The sequence below is a fragment of the Bubalus bubalis genome, chromosome 23 (genome assembly GCF_019923935.1).
Source record: "Bubalus bubalis isolate 160015118507 breed Murrah chromosome 23, NDDB_SH_1, whole genome shotgun sequence".
Lineage (NCBI taxonomy): Eukaryota > Metazoa > Chordata > Mammalia > Artiodactyla > Bovidae > Bubalus > Bubalus bubalis.
Genome location: NC_059179.1, coordinates 13,578,982 through 13,601,571, shown reverse-complemented (window position 1 = coordinate 13,601,571; position 22,590 = coordinate 13,578,982). Strand labels below are relative to the sequence as shown.

At 42.2% G+C, this 22,590-nt stretch overlaps 2 long non-coding RNA genes across 2 annotated transcripts; both read right to left on the bottom strand.

Moving 5' to 3' along the window:
* Nucleotides 1–4,289: 4,289 nt before the first annotated feature.
* LOC123331357 lies at nt 4,290–9,123 on the bottom strand. The gene is made up of 3 exons (XR_006547938.2): nt 8,967–9,123; nt 7,970–8,041; nt 4,290–4,777 (listed from the first exon to the last, which is right to left on the bottom strand). It is a non-coding gene; the product is annotated as an uncharacterized LOC123331357 (long non-coding RNA).
* Nucleotides 9,124–10,091: 968 nt separating this feature from the next.
* Nucleotides 10,092–17,946, bottom strand: LOC123331356. Its single transcript, XR_006547937.2, has 2 exons — nt 15,830–17,946; nt 10,092–12,754 (listed from the first exon to the last, which is right to left on the bottom strand). It is a non-coding gene; the product is annotated as an uncharacterized LOC123331356 (long non-coding RNA).
* Nucleotides 17,947–22,590: the final 4,644 nt, after the last annotated feature.

The following is a 22,590-nucleotide window of genomic DNA, read 5'->3' as shown; positions in this document are numbered from 1 at the left end:
TTTATGAATTAACTTGCATCCTGCTCTTGTAGACTTTACCAGGCTTCTAGACGCATCCCATTCGTATGCTTCCCTATGGATGCCCATCACTATGTCCTGAATTTATGGGTAATTCAAGAACAGGATCATCCAAAAGGAAACAAAGGGAGTTATGCCCTTACCTTTTGGGGTAACTTCTCTATCAATGCTTTCATGTCCTCACATCTCCCAGTAGGAGGTGCTGATGCTCTCAATTTGTAGCCATAGTTTATCACTGAGCTCGGTGTGAAATTAACACTCCTGCCATAAGCCTGTGATGTATTATCTATAGATTAAGTCCTAAAAGTGAAAGTGAAAGTTAAGGCGCTCAGTCGTGTCCGACTCTTTGCGACCCTGTGGACTGTAGCCCACCAGGCTCCTCCATCCATGGGATTCTCCAGGCAAGAATACTGGAGTGGGTTGCCATTTCCTTCTCCAGGGGATCTTCCCAACCCAGGGATCGAACCTAGGTTTCCCACATTGCAGGCAGATGCTTTAACCTCTGAGCCAGTCCTAGGCACCTAAATATACACCAAGGTAGAAAGCTCTCCCTATGTCATGCTCTAGTTCATTAACAGAGTCCAAAAGGAATGACAGAATGTTATCTGTTCTTAGTAACCTGTATCCAGCTTCAAATGTATAACAGGTGTCTCATGTCATAAGAGAGACACATTCATTCATTCAACCAAGCAATAATAGAGACTACTCTGTGAGATACAAAGAGATGGTCCCTGGATACAAATGATTTACTTGATATAGAAGACACAAAATTTTACAAAAATCCTTTAAGAGAAGTAAGAGTACCACAGAAATTTAGATTACTTCCAGTTGTGGTGATCTAGGACAGTTTCATGGGTGAGGCAACAGGTGAGTTGAATCTTAAGGGATGAGCATTCAGGAGGCAAGGATTCCAGGAGATAGAAAACTTGTAGGAGGGACAAAGCAAAAGTGGATCTGATCAGAGTGAAGGAAGGCGGGAATTAAGCCTGGAAAGATGGTAGGTGGACCACATAGGGCAAAGATCTAAACAAAAACGTGAGGATTCAGCTTAACTTTTGCCATGACTATTGGATATCATGAGGATGTATTAATATTTGCTCTAGCCAGAAGTCCTCTGGAAGGCAGCACAGAGGATCAAGTCTATATCTTTCCAGAGGAGATATCTCACAGAGACTACTGTTGGAAAGCAAGTAAGTAGAGAGCAGATTAAAATCTCCAGTTAAGTCATCAAATAAGACATAAGTGTGTGTGTTGGGGGTGGGGGGATGGACTTTAAGCTGAAGTTTTCTGTAATTTGCCCATTAACTTTGTGCTGACCCAATTTGATGTAGGTTGAGCAGCTAAGGAGTGGGGTGAAGATGGAGACCAGGGGCCCTGGCCAAACATCAGCACGATCTTAATTAAATGTTATACTGAAAAACAGTGGCTAATTGCAGACAGTTACAGTGGCTTTGCCCAGACGGTTTCTACTAACACAAATCTTAAACTACTGCAGTCTGTAGGGCAATTATAATTATTTTTACACTTTTAGATTTCAATTTGATTTTAAGTTCTCTAGGGTTGATAGACTGGGCAGAAATAATGCAACAACTCATTAAAATGTATAATGAAAGTGGAGACTAGCCTAGCCTTGCTTAGTAAGCTAGGCTATGTACCTAAATGTTAATTAAAATGATTTATCATGGGGCTTCCCTGGTAGTTCAGTGGTAAAGAACCTACTTGCCGATGCAGGAGACATGGATTGGAGCCTTGATCTGGGAAGATCCCACAGGCCACAGAGCAACTAAGCCCATGTGCCACGACTACTGAGAGCGTGTGTTCTAGAGCCCAGGAGTTGCAACTCCTGAAGCCCCCATATCCCACAGCCTGTGCTCCACAACCAGAGAAGTCACCACAATGAGAAACCCATGCACTGCAACGAGAGTAGCCCCCACTCTCTACAACTAGGGAAAAGCCTGCACAGCAACGAAGATCCAGCACAGTAAAAATGTAAATAAATAAATAAAATGATTGTAAAAATGATTTATCAGATCAGGAGAGAGATGCTAGAAAGATAAGAAAGTGCCAGAAAGATAAGAAAGATTTTCTGATTTCCGTGCTCACAAAAACTACCCAGGGTGCTTTGCAGACACAAATACATAAAATGAGAAATTGATCTCTATGACACTAAATGAAATGTTAGAAGGAGTGGCTGACAAACAGGGGATTTTCACTTAGTCATCCATCTCCCCATGTGTTCCCTGGGAAAAACAGGGGAACTTCTTTATATAATGGTTTTTGTTTTTACTGTGACTAGATGAAAAACCATAGCATATTAAAACTAGATCATCTGATATCTCATTCATTCATTCATTAAATGATTTTTTTTTTTTTTTTTGAGTGCTGACAGGAACCAGGTTCTGGGTTTACAATGAGGCTTCAGATGGACAAAAGGGGCTTACAGTCTAGTGAACAGTGCAGACTAAGGGCAAGTAAAAAGAGAGAATAACTACAAACTATGTTATGAAAGAGTCCAATAGTGGGCTGAAACAGAGGAGAACGAGGAAACTTACATGGAGGAGGAGCTCAGAAAGGGAACTGAGGTGCAGCAAAATGGAGGGACCTGTCCAGGGTCACCAGATGGTCAGGGGTGAGGCCAGAGCCACAGTCTCCTGGCTCCAGGGATCTTTGGACTATGCCACGTGCTGTCTGCTCTGACATGGAACCTGCCTTCTATTCTTTAGCATCTGTGGGGATACTGGATGATTTCTTGGCTAGTTGCTAAAGTACATGGAAGGCTGAGTAGTGGGAAAAGGAGAGGGTCACAGACTAGAGGTGTGCTACAGACTGCTAGAGGTTTCCAAAAAGCTCACAGAGGGGACGCTGCAAACTTTTAGAGGTCATTGCCCTGTCCAGGAGAAGACCTGTCATGTGATGTAATTCTTAACAATGGAACATGAGTGAGAGTGTATAGAGGGTGGGGTGGGGGCTTCCTGCCTTTTCTCCCATCTCCATGGCAACTGCCTGAGGGCCTCTTTCCACCGGTTTCCTCCTGCTGCTTTAGGTAGGGGCTGTTTGTCAGCCTTTGGATGAAGTATCAGGTAAAATCAGAGTGAATGAGGCCTCAGCTCAAGCGAAGTACCAGTATGAATAGAAGGATTAGATTGAAAAAGAGAAATTTCAAGCCTATAACATTTTGCAAAAGAAGAAATTGTGTTTTCAATACTGACGGGCTAGTGCAGTATTCTCTAATGATGGGATTTCCATTAACGATTATAGTAACTTTGCATATGGTAGCTGAAAAAAATGCAGTGACTGAATCCAGTCTTACTGCGGTTTCTGGCCCACGCCATTCATTACTTCACTCATTTGCTCAACAAGACTTTCTTGCTAATGAGTAGGCATTTGAACTGGGTGGATCCTGGAGGCAGAAATCTGGAAAAAAGGATGTCGGTGCCCTGTAAGGGACTCGTGCCCAGTGGCATCAGCCTTGTTCTGGCTGGAGCAAGATTGCAAAGTTTACTAACCTCTTTCTCTTTAGAGGTTAATGGGCAAAATTTGGATGAATTTCAAGGTTCCTGATAATGAGGATGATGATACCGGCCCTCATTGATTGAACACTTGCTCTGTGCCAGACCTTGTTCTAAGCTCTTTGTGGCTATTGAGAGAATAAACGTTATGCTTAATTTTATACAAGGCTGTAACTGTAAAAATGGGATTTGAGCCCAACCAGACACTGTGCTGATGACATCTTTCAACCTGCTGGGCTAACAGAATATTCAGAATTCCTGGAGAAACTGGGAAAGCGTCACATTTTTAAGAGCAAAACTTTGGAAAGTACAGAGAAACCAACTTAATTTTTTCCTACAGTATGCTTGAACCCCTTCTGAGGAGCTAGCTTCTGTGGAGGGCAGGCCCCCTGAGTTTTCCGGTTATTTGTAGATAAGGAAAGGCTTTCTAGTTACTGGTTGTCACAAACATATATCACTTCAAAAATAAAAGTATCCATAAAATTGAGTTGCCATATGATATAGCAATCTCACTCCTGGAATATATCCAGGAAAACTTTAATTCAAAAAGATACATGAATGTGTTCGCAGAAGCATTATTCACAATAGCCAAGACATGGAACTAGCCTAAATATCCATCGACAGATGAATCAAGACTATGTACAATGTACTATTATTCAGCCATAAAAAGAATAAAATAATGCCACTTGCAGCAACATGGATGGACCTAGAGGTTATCATACTAAGTGAAATAAGCTGGAAAGAGAAAGACAAATACCATATAATATCATTTATATGTGGAATCTAAAGTTCGACACAAATGAACTTATCTATGAAACAGAAACAGAATCATGAGATCATAGAGGAACAGATGGGTGGTTGCCAAGGGGGAGGGGTTAGGGGAAAGGACGCAGTAGGCAGTTGGGGTTAGCAATGCAACCTGGTATATATAGAGTGGATAAACAACAAGGTCCTTCTGTATTGAACAGGGAACTATATTTAATATCCTGTGATAAATCATACTGCAAAAGATATGAAAAAGGATGTATATATATATGTGTGACTGAATCACTTTGTTGTACAGCATAAATTAACATGACAATGTAAATCAACTGTACTTCAATAAAATAAATTTTAAAAAGAATAAAAGTATCTAGTCATGGTTGTTAGTTAAAACTCTAAATTTCATTCGAAGTTCTTTCTGGAAGCTCCAGATTGTGCCAGGCCTGGAAGCTGTAGTGTTGGCTTCTTCTTGGAAGCTGATGTTTTTTCTTAAAGCATTTGAGGGCAACAAAGGGATAGAGGATTAGGAGTCAGACTGGCACCGGAAATCCTAAAGATGGCAGGACAGCCTCACTGGCTTGTTCACATAGGCATCTGTCTCTGATCACAGTTGCCCTGATGGGGGACAGGCGTGTCTCAAGGCTCTGCTGGGAGTGTAATTTGTTGCTAACAGTCCCCCAAAAGGATGTCAACCCAGCAGATATAATCTAAGAAGCCAGAGTAAAAAGGAAATCAAGTGTAATGGTGAAAATGCTCTAAAACCCCTCTATACTCTCCATCTTCACATGAAGCTGTGTGTGTGTGTGCATGCCTATGAACATGCATGCAATTCTACATTTGTCCTATGGCTCCTGCTAACTTTCAATTCTGAAGATAAACATGCATTAGAGTTAGCTCAGAAACACCTAGTTCTTTGTCTTTTTCAAATATTTATGAAGAATTCCAGGTAGTGCCCACAAATTTTCAAGCATTATGAGTCCCATTGTAAGCGCTCAGTAAATATATTCACTAAATCAACTAATGCACAGGAAGTTTGCTCAAAGGCAGGAAGTTGATAATGGGCTGGATGGCATTTAGGGACCCTGCCTTTACTCCTGTGTCTTGCTGCCTCTGCTGCTGCTGCTGCTAAGTCGCTTCAGTCGTGTCCGACTCTGTGCGACCCCAGAGATGGCAGCCCACCAGGCTCCCCTGTCCCTGGGATTCTCCAGGCAAGAACACTGGAGTGGGTTGCCATTTCCTTCTCCAATACATGAAAGTGAAAAGTGAAAGTGAAGTCGCTCAGTTGTGTCCGACTCTTAGCGACCCCATGGACCAGGCTCCTCTGTCCATGGGATTTTCCAGGCAAGAGTACTGGAGTGGGGTGCCATTGCCTTCTCCGTTGCTGCCTCTATCCCTCAGCTTTCTTTACTTGGCTACATCAATACCTGTGCACCCTTAGAGGTTGCCTGTGAATGTCAGCTCCTATAACTGCACGATGAAAAATGCCCTTTTCCAGGCTCATCCAGCTTGCATACAGGCCAAGATCTGCTGTACAAAACACACTGTAATAGTGAGTTGTTTGCATTTCATGGCTGCTGTTCTGGGCTCTTGTGTCTCATGCATCTCTGTTCACACAGTGCCCAGCACAGGGCCTTCCCAGGGAGGGTTAGTGATGGGTTTGAGTGAATAAATCCTACTGTCCATTCATCAGGTACTAACTGTACACAGTGTCTCCCTCTAGCTGACTCGGGGACTCTGTTTCTGATAAATTTCTGCCATCTTTTCATTCTGTAGGTAGGTTAGACCTTGCATTGGGCAACACCTCCCGACACCTTGGCTGGGTGCCTGGCATGGCCCCCCTGTGTTGCCACTCCGTTGGAGAGACTGGGACAGAATCAGAGCTCTCAGGGGCCTTGGCATCACCAATTATTAGATACAGAGAAGTTCTCTTGATCCCTAGTTTGAGAATTTGAGTTAAGGAGCTGATTCATATAAAATTGTATTCTGCAGCATAGAGGAAGGCCCACTCATGGGGCTTCCAAAATCCTTGTCCAGAAATTGTATTGTTTTTCTCTTGAGTAGGAGCAATCTTCACGAAGAAGACAAGCTGTTGCTGGTCTGACCTGAGCCCTTTTAGAAAGTCTGGGGTGCTTCCATTTTTAGAGACTTTTGAGTTATTAATTAACAATGAAATGCCAAGAGTTTCCAGGCAAAGAGGTGAATGCTTTCAACCCATAGAACGGCAATATGATTGCACCATTACCAAGGATCTATTTTTTAAAAACAATGACTTCATAATATAGTAGTGGAGTGTAGGGATCCTGGAGCTCAGACAGCCTGAGTTCAAATCCTAGCATTGTGCTCTCATGAGTTGTGTGACCTTGGGTGTGTTATTTGGTCTTTCCATACCTCAGTTTCTAGTCTATACAAATGGGCATAGTTTTTAAGATTTTTGTGAAGATTAGATGTAAGTCTTACATAAGTACCTAGACTCATAATGGTATGCTCTATATACATATCAGTCATTGGTATCATCTTAGTGCACTCTACACTATGTCATCTAGCAAGAGGATGCTAATTTAAAGTTTCATCTTAAACATCATTTTTGTGCACTCTTGTGAGGGGATCACTGCATATATTTCTCTTGCAGATCATTTCAAAATTCTAAATTTGAAGACCTTTGTGGATGAGGCCTGGGCCAGCTGGTCTCTCGATGCCCCTTGTGAAGTGGCTGCCTGCCCCTGCTTCTGAGTGTGGTAGGTATCCCACTGAAAACATTCCCTCCTCATCCCTAGTGGTGCACACCCAGCCTCAGGACTAGGGTTATTGCCAGGCTTCCATAATGACAATTTAGTGACTGGGGGCTGGTGGGCAGTGGGGCCAGGCAGATGCATCGGTGGTTGGATTCAATTAATTAATTGTTTGGCTGACCACAGGGTGCGGCTCTTGAAAGAACAGCTGCTGTTCTTTCTCTGGCTCAAGTTAAAGTGCTCGCTTTTCCAGTTGGCATGGAACAAGTTCTCCACTACTAATAAACTCACTGGCACAATGCAAAGAGCCCTGGTGCCAGTACTTGGAGTACCTGGGGAGGGCTGGGCGAATCTTCTTCCCTAATTATCATTCTGACTGTCACCATCCAACTAGAGTGATGTGCACTCACTGCCTGCATACCGTATAGGATTTACTGTCACCTAACACTTCCTGTTGCTGTTCTAGCAAGAGGCTAGTATGTAGGAAGAGTCGTCCAAGTGGCCTGGAGGCTGAGAGAGTGGGCACCCTGACTTCTGAGGTCACACTGAGCTGTGCAGTGACCTTGACAATGGCCCCACCATTATCAGGGCTCAAATGCTGACACCAAGGCCCTGTATTAGATGCCTGCCCTGCAACCTTCTGAATCTTGGCCATGTTCCAGTGCCACCAATTATCTCTTGCCTAGCAGCAGGGAGGTGGCAGTCTCCATGCAGAGGAGTGGGTTGGCTGCTTGGCACTTCTGGGCAGGGCTACGAAATCCCCACCACTCTTCCCAGTAGCAGGGGAAGTGGCACCTTGGGAGCTTGAAGGCATGAAGTGCCAATGAGAGGAAGGAGCTTATTTTCAGATAAACATTCCAAATCATTCCAATGGCTGTAAGCAGACATTTTAAACCAAAGCCTTCTGGGACTCTGGCTGGCACCATTTGCCACCAGCTGGCATGCCATTACCTTTCCCCTCCAGGCGTGGTCACCTGGTGGGGTTTGAGCGTGGGATGCCCATTATTTTCCTGGTTTTTCTTCCTGCAGGAAAAATGACCCATGTCAGTATCATGTCTGTGTGCCTTGTATTTCTCACACGCTTTGCCTGAAGTGAGCAAAGTGCATTACCCACCACCCAGAGAGGAACAGCATTTGCTGGGTCCTTAGTCCATGTGGTCATCTAGCTGAGAACACCCTATCACTGAGCCCTAGTCCCCAGACTTAAGACCTCACTTCTTCTCAGCTCCAGTCCTGGCTCCTGCTTGAATCTGTGTTCCAAAGGATTCATTTCCCAACTGAGGATTGTCCACAGGTACATCCCAAGAGGGACAGAAAAAGGCATGCATGTTTAGTGAGCCAGGTTAGCTTCCCAAATGGGGTCAAAGATTCCTTGCAGGTTCCTATGAGTCTAGATTCAGACAAGTTGTTATTCAAAAAAATTGCAACAGTTATTTGATGCACAGTGTTAGAGCAGGAAGGGTCAGAGAGCTCACCCAGGGAACAGCATCTTCGAGATCTTTCTAAGCTACAACCATTTGCGGGCACTCACCATTTAATGCAGGGCACTCCTCATTTTTAAAAAGGCTTCAAGCTCCCCAGAGCTCTCCAGGTGATCTAGGCATCGAAGTGCCAGACCTTCGTGATGTGGCTCCCACCCACTGCAGTGACCTCACCTTCTCCCCATATTTCTACCACATCACGCTGCTTCAGGTTCTCCCAGAATGCCCCGGGCTTTTTCTCGGCACCCTGTCATCCCCTACTCAGATTTTCCCCCAGACACTTTTTAAGTTTTAGGACTTTCTCGGTCATCACCTCCTCCAGGAAGCTTCCCTTCCTCCCTCGGCCCTGATCAAGTGCCCTCTCCTGTGCTCCCCTGTGCCCCAGTGCTCCCACACTGGCCCGCATAGGCCCTTGCCTCATATACTTCTTTCAGGAGCCCTGGGGCCATCTAGAGGGGAGGGCTCACCTTTTCCCATCTGTGTAGCTTCCCTGGGCTGAATCAGTTCACTTCAGTTCAGTCGCTCAGTTGTATCCGACTCTTTGCAACCCCGTGGACTGCAGCACGCCAGGCCTCCCTGTCCATCACCAACTCTTGGAGCTTGCTCAAACTCATGTCCATCGAGTTAGTGATGCCATCCAACCATCTCATCCTCTGTCGCCTCCTCCTCCTTCTGCCTTCAATCTTTCCCAGCATCAGGGTCTTTTCCAAGGAGTCAGTTCTTCACATCAGGTGGCCAAAGTTTCGGAGTTTCAGCTTCAGCGAGTCCTGGACTGAATAAATGAGTGAAATAACTTTCCCTACAGACCTATTGAAAAGTTTTTAAGCACACTCATATTTATTACTTCCTGTGTGTCAGTTTCGGGGTTGGGGAAAAAATGTAGTACCTAAGCACTGTACCTGTAAAAGTCCTTGGAACACTGGGAAAGGTCTCGTGGGATTTTTTTCCCCCTGTGATAAGCCTTTTGTATTACCAGATGGTTATTGATTGTTTTTCTTTATTGCACACTAGGTGGTGGTCATGTAGTCATTCAGTTGTGTCTGACTCTTGCGGCCCCATGAACTGTAGCCCGCTAGGCTCCTCTGTCCATGGGATTCTCCAGGCAAGAAAACTGGAGTAGATTGTTATTTCCTTCTCCAGGGGATCTTCCCAACCCAAGGATTGAACCTGGGTCTCCTGCATTGCAGGCGGAATCTTTACTGACTGGGCCACGGGGAAAGGCACCAGGGATGTACACCGGGAGGAGTACATTATGATTACAGATGTTTAGAATGCCTGCTAGGGTATATTTCGGGCTTCCCTTATGGCTCAGCCGGTAAAGAATCCACCTGCAATGCGGGACACCTGGGTTCGATTCTGGGTTGGGAAGATCCCCTGGAGAAGGGAAAGGCTACTCACTCCAGTATTCAGGCCTGGAGAATTCCATGGGGTCACAAAGAGTTGGACACAACTGAGTGACTTTCACTTCACTCTCAGTTTAGGGCATATTACCCTAGTGTTTGGATTGGGGCTTGAACCACATTAGTATCAGAAATCCCTTGTTATTGGGTAAATATAACAGTTATAGCTAATTTCAGTTACATGTAACAGAAAGCACCTTATACCATTATTTATTCCTTAAACCACCTTAGAGTTACTTATTCCTGTCTCATATAAAAGAAGCCTGGAAGTTGGCTGGCATCTTCCATTTCCAAGCAGTGAGACCTTGGTTAAGTTAATAACTTCTAAACCCTTCAGATAACTGTAAATTAAAAATAATGTTGTCGTAGTGCTTTTGTGAAACTCGCATGTGATAGGCCCTGGCCTTGCTCTGAATAAGTATTCAATAAATGTTAGAAAAAACAAAACTACTTTATTTCTGCTAGCTGTTTGCTCTATCAGTGCCTCTTTAGATATGCTGCTTTTTAGTAGCATTGAGAAACTTCCAGAGGATGTATAGTTTCAGATGTTAGCTCCATGCATCCCTGCGCTACCATTTTTGTTAACATTTGTTTTAAACACTGAGGTGAACCCTGACACTGCAATATTCTCCTGTCCTCAGAGACTCTTGTAGAGGCAATGCTTCTTGTGGAGAAGATATTGCAAGAGTCAGAATGTGGCTCAGTTGCCATGCTGCTTATACATTTAGGTAGCACAGAAAAAAATTAAGATGAATCATGCAGAAGAAATCACAGTTTTTGACTTAAGCCTACTTTGAGCTCAGAATGTTAATAACTTGCATGCAATGAATATAACCCCCTAAATACAATAGTTGATGAATTACTTTATATGTACATTTTAAATGCAACATATTTGCGACCCCATGGACTGTAGCCCACTAGGCTTTTCTGTACATGGAATTCTCCAGGCAAGAATACTGGAGTCAGTAGCCATTTCCTTCTCCAGGGGATCTTTCTGACCCAGGGATCAGACCCAGGTCTCCTGCATTGCAGGGAGATTCTTTACTGTTTATGGTCCAAGCTGCCAGGGAAGCCCAAATACAACAGTTGATGAATTACTTTATATACACACTTTAAATGCAACATATTTAGTTATGATTGGGAAGTAGCCTTAAACTATTTTTTGTTGTTGTTTTTTTAGCAACTGAAAGATATAAAACAGTTACAAGTGGAAAGACTACTGCAACTGCCCTGTAATTTTTAGCCCATAACCAAACCACAGAAGTCTCAAGATACTTAGAAAAATACAAAACAACAGTTTTCAAGTTAAGAATTGTATGCTTTGGGTGGGGAGGTGGGAATAACTGCTTTGGCTTAAAATACTCAACAGTTCGGACTCATCACAGTTAGAAGACAGCAGCTCCTAAGGCGATCTGCATCTAAAGAGGGAAATCCAGCCAGGAAGCAAACTGATTCCTCACTCACATCTTCACACCGTTCAGCTGAAGATGGTCCCATTAGAAGCTGTTGAGGCCATTTTTAACATTTCATAAGGGAAATCATTTGGTAATATGAATGAAGTTTTCATCTTCTTATCTGGGATGAATGATAACTTATGAAACGTCTTTCCCTTTTTATTTTTAAAATATTTTAGAGATATTTAAAAAAATGTGGACCATTTAAAGTTTTTATTGAATTTGTTATAATATTGCTTCTGTTTTGTTTTGGTTTTTTGGCAGCGAGGTATGGGAATCTTAGCTCCCTGACCAGGAATCAACCCCACACCTCCTGCGTCGGGAGGCAAAGTCTTAACAACTGGACTGTCAAGGAAGCCCCATGTTTTCCCCTTTTAAAACATAAGCATCTGTATCCCAACCCAAAACAGACACCTTTCTGTGTCATCTACAGCCCACCAGTCCAGAGCCGGGGGAGCAGAAAGAGTGGAGGGTACTACAATCACAGATGTGTGATTTTTCCTGGTATGCTAATATCATGTTAATTTTCATTTAACACATCATTCCTCTGAATGCATGGGGCACAACACACTGGAAGACTGCAGGCAGGGAACACGGAGGAGGCACTCACTCTCTCTTGTTTCTCAGGAACCCAGGCTCGTCCAGCATGGAATTATAAGTGACCCCATCATCTGTGTCTGTGGGGAGGCTTCTGTCATGCATGGACCACGCCTCACTGGACACCCTGAGTCTCCTGGGGGGATTCTGTTGCCTCCATCATCCTGGCATTGGCTGCAGTTCTGGTCCAGACAGCCAGCACAGCTTCCTGGCTGAAGTGATTTCCACAGTAGTACTCGCTCCCTCAGTGAGAGCGGGAGATCCTTTAGTGCGGGCTCCCTCCTCAGGGGCACGAGTGTCTGCCAGTCAGTGTCTTCCGACCACATCTTTTACTTAGACCTTTCTGGAGACGGTTCCCCTTAGTCCATCGTTGATTTTCTTTATGAGTGTCTGGATCTTGGCTTCCTTTGCTGGGATGGGAATATTCTTTTGGGGAAGCACATTCAGAGAGTTGCTGATAATGCGGCCAGCCTCTGCTCAGCTGTCTGTCACTGACACCAGGCCCCACCGTGTCTCCTGCACGGAGTTTAGAGAGTAATGGAGGACGAGGTATCTTCTTCAGAGGTTTTAGGCTCTCACTGCGTGTTGCATTCTCTTGTGGACTGGAGCCTCGTCACCCCTCACAGACAGTTCTCATTTGATCCCCTTCCAGGAGGTTCTCCGTGAAGCTGAGGCGCTGGCTTGCTTGAAGCCAGGTGTTTCTCTCCAGCTTTTACTGACAACAGATTTGAATTTGAGAATCACGTGTTCTTCACCCAGCTTCTCTATGGGGTTTCACTCTTGGCCTTTTGCCTTCTCCATCATCTGAAAAAGAGTTGAGATATGCAAAAAGAAAATTCTTCTGACTTCTGGCTCGAGTTTGTTCTAAAAGTCTCCTTGCGCTTCATTTCACGCAAAGGTATTCTCAAACCTGCCATTCTTAAAAAGGATGTATATTTAGTTTAGACTTAATAGAAATGTAATAAGTCAGATGTTTTACCCTAGGTAGATCCATTTTTACATCCTGAGAGTGCTAAAGTGATGACAAAAATAGCTGGACAGGTGTGAGAGCCCTCACAGGGAGCTGATTTTTAGGGGAATTGGCTTAAAGTGATGTTCCTCATCTCCTAAAGTGCTTTGCAGAGTGCTCAGAACAGCTGACTCACATTTTTACTGATTGAATCTTGCTGGGATAAGGGTATAAATTTGAGTTTAAATTCAGTACTTCTGTTGACTTTGTAACACTGGAGTTGTGTCCCATTTTCCCTCCTATGTATGGACCAGACTCTACCAATAAGGCCACATCTAGCAAAGATGGTTTATGAAGCCATCCAGACCTGGATTCAGATCCTGGTTTCACCATTTCCTTGCTATGTGATCTTGGACAAGTCACTTAACATTTCTTAAATTTCCTTATTTATAGAAAGGGATTGTTGTAAGCATTGAAAAGAATAAATATTAATACTTAACATAAGGCCAGTTAAAGTAAGCACTCGATTTATTATTAGTTTTATTTTGTTCTAAAAATGCACACTGCACCTGTTCCTCTTTCCGAGGGATCTCCACCTGTGACATGTTTACAAGCCAGGGATGCACGGGTGGGCATGTGAGTTAGGTATGATGAGTTAAGGTCAGCCTGCTGCTGCTACTGCTGCTAAGTCGCTTCAGTCGTGTCTGACTCTGTGCAACCCCAGAGATGGCAGCCCACCAGGCTCTGCCGTCCCTGGGATTCTCCAGACAAGAACACTGGAGTGGGTTGCCATTTCCTTCTCCAATGCATGAAAGTGAAATGTGAAAGGGAAGTCGCTCAGTCATGTCCGACTCTTAGTGACCCCATGGACTGCAGCCCACCAGACTTCTCCATCCATGGGATTTTCCAGGCAAGAGTACTGGAGTGGGGTGCCATTGCCTTCTCCGAAGGTCAGCCTATCAGCTGTATAAATAACATGGCCTTAAACGCGGTTCAGGTTTTTTTCTCTCCCACTTTAAAGTTGGAACATAGGCTCTGCTCTATGAAGTCCCCAGAATCTGGGTTCCTAGGCTGTTGTGAAGTCTCCATTGCCAAGGTCATCTTATGGTAATACAGTGGGTGGCAATAATTCCAGACATAAGGTTTTCATTCCAGACACCGGGAAGAAGGAGGTGAAGATGGGAAAAGAGTGACGCCAGCTCTTGCTTCAAGAAGGTTCCTGGAATGTGCTGCATAAATTCATGTTTACATTTCAGTGACCAAAAAGTAGTTTCACAACTTCACCTAGCTGCAAGGGAGAATGCAGTCTTTATTCTGGGTGGCCACAGGTCTGGCTAAAATTGCCATTTCTATGGAACAGGAGGAAGATGGATACTTGGGAGCAATTGCTGTCTGGAGAGGGAGCCACTCTCAGGGGCAGCAGACTGGGGAGAGTCTTGGGAGTCTGATGGAGTTTGATGGCTCAAGGGGAAATAATTATTAGAAGTAGTTGGTGCTGATAAGATCAAAGGCAAATCCAATTTATCAAGAAAAGGTCATCTGGAATTACTCTGCCCATTGGGGGAAAGTGAAAGTGGCTCAGTTGTGTCTAACTCTTTGTGTGTCTGACTCTTTGCGAACCCATGGACGAATTCTCCAAGCCAGAATACTGGAGTGGGTAGCCTTTCCCTTCTCCAGGGGATCTTCCCAACCCAGGGATCAAATCCAGGTCTCCCGCATTGCAGGCGGATTCTTTACCAGCTGAGCCACAAGGGAAGCCCTAGCCATATGTGACTATCGAGCATTTGAGATGTGCTATGATATACTCCCTGGACTTCCAAGATAGTGTAAGAAAAGAATGTAAAATATCTGTTTTTTTTTTTTTTTTAACAGTGGCTATATATTGCAGTGATATTTATATACTGGATTAAATAAATATATTAAAAGTACCTTCATCTGCTTAGTTTTACTTTTAAAATTTAAAGTTCTATCTGTGGCTCACATTATTTTTGATGGGAAGCAATGATCTGGAATATCCCACATCTGAGTCTGTCTCCTCAGAAAGGAGATTCTACATAGTACTGAGAGGGATGGTTTCCTGAATGTTGAAATGCATGATGAATTCTCTAACCTGGGGTTCAGAGAGCAAGATTTCAGTACCAGGGCTGGAAGCGTCATCCAAGGGAAGTGGACAAGCCCTTCCCAGGCCTGTCCCCACAGGGGACAGATCTAAATGTCACCACCCTCTAAGAGCATTCAGGTGACCTCCACCTCGTGCTGTGGTTCTGGTTCTGGGAACCGTTCTGTAATTCCATGTTCAGATGACCTTTGGGGTTTCTGTGACTACTTCCACAGAGTGAGAAACTGACTAGTTAGCCAAGTGATGTGCTTGGGAGGGGTGATATTTCTGAACTTCAGCTTAAAAGATTGGAAGGTTAATGATGAAGGAGTGCATTTGCCACTAGAGATGCTTTGCATTTTTATTTCTCTCCCGGTCAAAGATCCCCCTCTAACTAAGTCAGTGGTTTTCAAATATGTTCTGTGGGACCCACAGCTTCAGCATCATCTAGGAACTTGTAAGAGATGTAAATTCTTAGGCCTCACCCCAGATCTAATTAATGAATCAGAAACTGGGGGTGTGGTCCAGCATTCAGTGTTTTGATGAGCCCTACAGATAATCCTGATACTAGCTAAAGTTTGAGAAACATTAAAGTGATAGTTTTCTTAGCAAATAAATCTTTATCCTCAAGATGTACCCAGTAGTTTTTTTTTTTTTAAAGGCTCATCCGGTTTAATATGTCTTGAAAGGGAATGCAGGGATCATTTTTAGGTTTATAAATAAATGTGATATCATATTTCTCACAGGTTTTGGAATGAGTAAAACTTGGAAAAAATCATAAATGTAAGTGTCTGGAGGCAGTTCTTTTGGGGAAAGAGTTTCCTTAGCTTACCTCTTCCAGACCTCACTGCTGAGCCCCATTCACTGGATCTTGCCTGGTCCTTCCTGACTGCTTGCTGTCTCTGCTTGCCATCTCTCATTCCAACTCCCGTCTCTGAGTGGTGTTCTTTATCTTCCCAGACAGCTGCTCTCACTTCCCCACTTCTAATCATTGTGAGCAGTTTCATCTTGTAAGACTTTCTCCCACTCCTGGGCTCTTTTTTTTTTTTTTTCACTCCTAGGCTTAATAAGCCTGTGCTCAACTCTGTGTGCGTGCGTGGAAGTTGCTTCAGTCCTGTTTGACTCTTTGTGACCCTATGGACTGTAGTTTGCCAGACTCCTCTTTCCATAGGATTCTCCAGACAAGGATACTGGAATGGGTTTCCATGACTTCCTCCAGGGCATCTTCCCGACCTAGGGATCAAACCCACATCTCTTATGTCTCCTGCTTTGGTAGGCGAGTTCTTTACCACTAGCACCACCTGGGAAGTCAGTGATCGACTGCAGAAATCCAAATCTGGTTCTTCTCCCCGGGCACAGATTCTACTATTCCATTCTTGAAATCTGATGCATAATGACAGTTTCAGCCAGCAGCACTGAGGAGAATGTGTGGGCCCTTCCATCACTGAACTCTTGGGAACCTGCAAAGACGCCAGGCACGAGGGCAGTGGGCCAACCTCTTTGTTTACTGAGCAGCAGCCGCCCATTGATTCCACCCCAGGGGACTGACCATTGCCCCCAGGAACTCTGAGTGCTCTTGGTTTTCCTTTAACTGCTGATAAAAAGTCATGGCTCAGATGCAGGCCCTCCCCTCAGCAGATCCTCTGAACCCTGGGGGGCAAAGATTAGATGGGACAGGGCGAGGATATTACTGGATCTGAAAACAGATGCTTTGCCCTTTCCAGCTCCTGCATAGGCAGGCATCATACAATATGTATGGAGCTTTAGAGCTTACAAGACACCTCAAGTTTCATCCTTTACAATGCATTCCACCTCTTTGAGAGGGGAGCAAAGAGTTCTACAGTTGAGATAACAGATCTGGAAGGTTGCCATCTTTCCCTAAGTGACTCAAACAAGAAAAAGCAAAGTTGGATTTACAGCCAGGTTTTATTGCAACTTGACGTTTAGTTTACTGACTCCTTGCTAAAAGGATAAAATCCGACACTAAAAAACCTCATGGAACAATCTTAATGCCTTTATTCAGTGAAGATTTGACACAACATATGCATTTATGGACATCACACTTGAGTTCAGTTTACAAGTGGCAGTCACATCGATTGCTTTACTGGTGTCTATAATGACCATATGTAGAGGCTTTCACGGTTCTTGTTCTACAGTTGAGAAAAAACTCAAACTCAAGGAGGATGGGTAAACTGCTCAAGGTTACATGGCCTGCGTGTCATCCAGTCCTTTTCACAGCAGAACTTTGTTCACTACGTTCACTCCTGTTTGCTGTGAATTCTAAACTGCAAAGAAAGGAGGCGAATGCAGGAAGGCAGGCATTCCCAAGTCATTTCTGCCTAGAGATACAGTTGCTTGGGCTTCTTCCACCCCTTCCATGAACTCTCTGAGGAGCTACAAGTGGGAGCAAATGCTCCTGACTGACCAAGGCTGGGAAACACTGTACCATGGCAGGATATGTGCAGAGTACTGCAATTTATTGCCTGTAACGCCTCAATTTTTTGGTGGTTGTTTCCTTTTTTGGATGTTTTAGGTGGGTTTTGGGGGAAGGAGGTCATTGAGAAAACTTGACCACTAGATCTCTCTCTTTGACCACATGGCTTGTAGTCTCTTTGTTCCCTGACCAGGGATTGAATCCAGGCCCTTGGCAGTGAGAGCTTGGAGTCCTAACCACTGGACCACCAGGAAATTCCTTTGACCACCAAATCTTTTAGTTTATTCTTAAAGCACAATTTTCTAACCAAATGAGGTTTGGCTTCCCTAGATAGTATCAGGGACTGTAATTAAATTTCATCTGGTGAAACACTAACCTGGTTAAGATAATTCTAGATTCAAGTTCCATCCTCAGTGGGATAGCTTTCTTTTCCATCTTCCAAATTCTGTGTAGTTCTAAGAGTCACAGTTCTTTTGAAAATAGACATCAATTGTTAAGTTGGTTCTTAAATATTCCTCATTAGGGATTCCCATTGTCAGAAGACTCTAGAATCTTCAACCACCATCAGCATCATCTGCGAGTTGGAAATGCACACCCTCAGACTCTGTCTCAGGTGTACTGAACCAGAATCTGCATTCGACAAGACACCCTGTGATTCACATGGACATTAACATCTGAGAAGCACTGGTTTGGGATGCCTTTTCTGTTAGTCGTAGTTACAACCTACTGAGTATCCACTATCTCTCAAGGGAGGTAACTTTAAATTTTAAAAATCTAGTCCTCATAACTCTGCTGGGAAAGGATTATTTTCCTTAGTCTACAAAAGAGGAAACTGGCTCTGAGAGATTTACGCTTGCCTAATTAGTTGTTAGCTAATGACTGAGATGGAATTAAGACCATGTCTGTCTACTCTTTCCTAGAACACTTGGCTTAATATATTTTTCTCTCCCTTCTCCAGACTTGTCAATCAAGCCAGGTTTCCCCCCCCTCACAATCTCTCCAGGTCTTTTTCAAGGCATCATGGTGAAGAAACAAGCAATAGATAAAAAAACAAAAAAAATTGTATGTCAAACTTTTGTGGGTAAAAATTCTATTAACAAAATTAAAAGTGAAAGTCACTCAGTCGTGTCCAACTCTTTGTGACCCCACAGACTATACAGTTAATAGAATTCTCCAGGCCAGAATACTGGAGTGGGTAGCCTTTTCCTTCTCCAGAGGATCTTCCAAACCCAGGATTGAACCCAGGTCTCCCGCATTGCAGGTGGATTCTTTACCAGCTGAGCCACAAGGGAAACCCAACAATATTGGAGTGGGTGGCCTATCCCTTTGCTAGCAGATTTTCTCGACTCAGAAATTGACCCAGGGTCTCCTGCATTGCAGGCAGATTCTTTACCAACTGAGCTATCAGTGAAGCCCAACAAAATGAAAAATCTGGCACAAATAGATATTTTTGGAAATATATTTGTAACATACATGACAAAAATGTTAATGACTCTAACTTAAAAAAAAATTTTATAACTCAATGAAAGTACTTTGGTAGAAAAGATAGAGGAAAAAAATAGAAAAAGGACCAATAAACATGAAAAAGTTTAACTTCTCTAGTAATCAAAAGTATAAAAATGGAAATATTTTTCCATCCCCCAAATTAGCAAAGGAGTAAAAGATAAAATCCAGTGTAAGTGAGAATGGGAGACAATAGATTCTCAACTATTTCTATTATTAAAAGTGATGTTTAGAAGAATATTTAATGAAAAGGAATAATGGGTACCATATATTAGTGAATAAGAAAGACATATGGAAAATGTATTAAAAATCCTGTTATTTTAAGGTGAAAAAATTTTCTATACTCTCTATAGAAAAAAAACTCAGGATAATAAACACCAAAATGTTAACAAGGTTTAATTTTGAATAGAAAATAGCCCTCACTGTTTTTAAAATGGAAGTTTCCCGTCTTCAAAGAGGGGCAAAGATCAGATGCTTGTAACTTAAACTTTAATTTCTCTATAAAAAAACTTAGTAGAAGAAGGGAAAATTGAGTGACTGCTGACTGATTTTTCTCTTAGGGACAGTTCACTTCCAGTTAAAATTTTAATTACTGGTTCATTATTATCAATAAGCAATCATGCCTGGAAGGATGGGGCTCCTCTATTAATAAAATATGAAACTTTATTCCTAGTTGAAAATAAATAAATAAAATTAAGCATCGGACAAATGTACCTGAAGAGTATTAAACAACCTGCAGCTCAATCCTGAAAATTAACCATATGATAGTTTCTTTTACTGTCAGGCCAAGTTCTATGGTATTCTCCCTACAAGAATGCTGTCTATGGCATGCTCCTCCCTCTCCCCATTTCATTCAGCTATCTTCATCACCTTCTCAAAGGGATCCTCAGTAATCCACTCATGAAATGAACAAAGAAACTTTCTTCCAAACTGTTTATATCTCCTTATCCTACTTAGCTTTTCTTCATAGCACTCATCTTCAGCTTTGCCTAATTGTTATAAATGAAAAATTATACTTAACTGTTTATCCTCTCCCCTCCCCACTAAAATGTAAGTTCCCTGAGGACAGGGACATTGTCCACTGTATTCTCCACTCTGTCTCCAGAACCTAGTGAGATGACTGGCATAGTGGATACTCATTAAATATTTGTTGATTGAATAAATATGAAAAGAACTGAGCCTTATGTGAGTGTCACTCCATCCAAGAAGCATTTTGTAACCTGGGTATGCTGGGGTGGCTTTGGAAACCCAGCACTGAAGACAATGGGGTGCTTTGTTTAGACAATTCGCCTGTACCTGGAAGATAGCCCCAAACTTTGTTGCAACCACTAATTTATACTTGTTGCAACCAACAAATATAAAAGCAAACATAATTAAAAATATAGGTAACAAGACACCTTTTCTATACCTGACCAGGGATTTTATTGTTACTGTTTAGTAGACTTGGGGCAAAAAGAGAGATGCAGCTGAAGCCTTTTTCCTGTAAAAGGAAAAAAAGCCACTAGTTGCTGCCAGGAACAGTAATGCAATCGCAATTTAGTATTTGGAAAGTTTTCACCTAGGAAATCAGAGCTTTTTTTAGTTTTTTTCTTTTCTTTTCTGAAGTTTTCTTTTTTTAATTGATGGACTTTCTTTTTCAGAGCGGTTTTAAGTTTATAGAAAAATTGAGCAGAAAGCATGGCGTCCCTATATCCCCCGTTCTCAGTTTCCTTTATTGTTAACACCTCACACTGACATGGTGCATTTGTCACAACGGATGAACCAATATTGATGGATTATTAGTAACTAACATCCACAGCTTACATTAGGGTTCACTCTTTGTGTTGTACATTCTATAGGTTTAGCCAAATGATAATAATTTTTAAAAAAGTGATTCTTGTACGTGGGAGAGGAGTTGAAAGAAGTAAATAACAGAAAATTGAGGGCAGTATATTGTTTATCTAATTCTTCCTTCTGTCTCCAAGTCCAAAACTAGACTAAAAGTTCTAAAAGTCCATACACTCATGAATGAATGAATGAAACAGATTGTGGTACACCCATATGATGGAATACTATTCTGCAATAAAAAGGAACAAACTACTGAAACATGCAACAGCATGGATGAATTTAAAAAGCAATATGTAGAGTGATATGGCCATCTACAAAACCTGCAGACTGTACGACTTTAGAACATGATATTCTGCTCAGCAGAACAAAGCCTCATGCTTTGTGACTAAGTTTCTAGTCACTTGCAACTTAAAATTATAGTAAATAGCATCCAATAAAAAAACCACTAGGCATTTCAAGGAGAAGAAAAATGTGACCTGTGACCAGGGGGAAAAGCACTCAGTAGAAGTAGATCCAGAAACGATAGGGATGATAAAAAGAGCAAAGATATCGAAACCACTAATATAAATATGTTCCAGTATTTGAAGGAAAACATGAGGATAGTGAGAAGAGAAACTGAAGATACAAAAAGAACAACAAATAGAACCTCTAGAGATGAAAAATACGATACCTGAAATGAAAGATTCACTAGAGGGATTAACACGATGTTAAACATTGCAGAACAGAAGATTATCACTTAAGTGATTAAGTGCTGGTGAGGATATGGAGGAAAGAGAACCTTTGTGCACTTTTGGTGGGAAAATAAATTAGTGTAGACACTGAGGAAAACAGTATAGAGGATCCTCAAAAAATTAAAAATAGACTACCGTATAATTGAGGAATTTCACTTCTGGATGTTTTTGCAAAGAAAACAAAAACACAAATTTTCAACATTATTCAGAATAGCCAAGGTAGTGTGTGTGTATACACACACACACACACACACACACACACATATATATATGTATAACTACACTATTTAGTATATATATGTGTTAAGCCATATATATATGTTTATTTAGCCATAAAAAGAATGATATCTTGACATTTGTGATAACATGGATGGACCTTGAGTGTATTATGCTGAATAAAATTAATCAAAGACAAATACCATATGATTTCATTCATATGTGGAATCTAAAAAATAAAACAAGTGAACGAACACAATAAAACAGAAATATATCCGTAGATACAGAGAACAAACAGGTGGTAGCCAGAGGAAAGGGGCATGGGGAAGATGAGTAAAATAGGTGAGGGAGATGAACAGGTACCACTTCCAGTCAAAATGAATGGAATCACAGGGATGAAATAACCAGCATAGGAAATATAATCAAGAATATTATAATAACTGAATGGTGACAGATCGTAACTATCCTTATCGTGGTGATCATTTTGTAATGTATGGAAATATACAAATACAAATTGTAAATCATTATGTTGGATCTAACAGATCGATAGTGGTATATGGATAATAATTTAAAAAGGCATAGATTAAAAGTAAAATGATTAAAAAAGATATGCCATGAAAAAGCTTATCATAAGAAAGCTTCAGTGGCTATGTCAATATCACTATTAGACACAGTAAACTTCAAAACAAGGACAAGGTATCTACAAAGATAGAGCAAACTGTATCCTGAATGGTATGTAGGTACCCGTTTTAGCTTCCCTAATTTCTGTGTGATTCCCTCTCCTTTCTAGAAGCTATATGGGTGTCTCATGGCATCCACAGGATGTCTCATTGGATCACAGGCTTGTCTGATTCATACATACTGTCTGTGGTGTTGACGTCA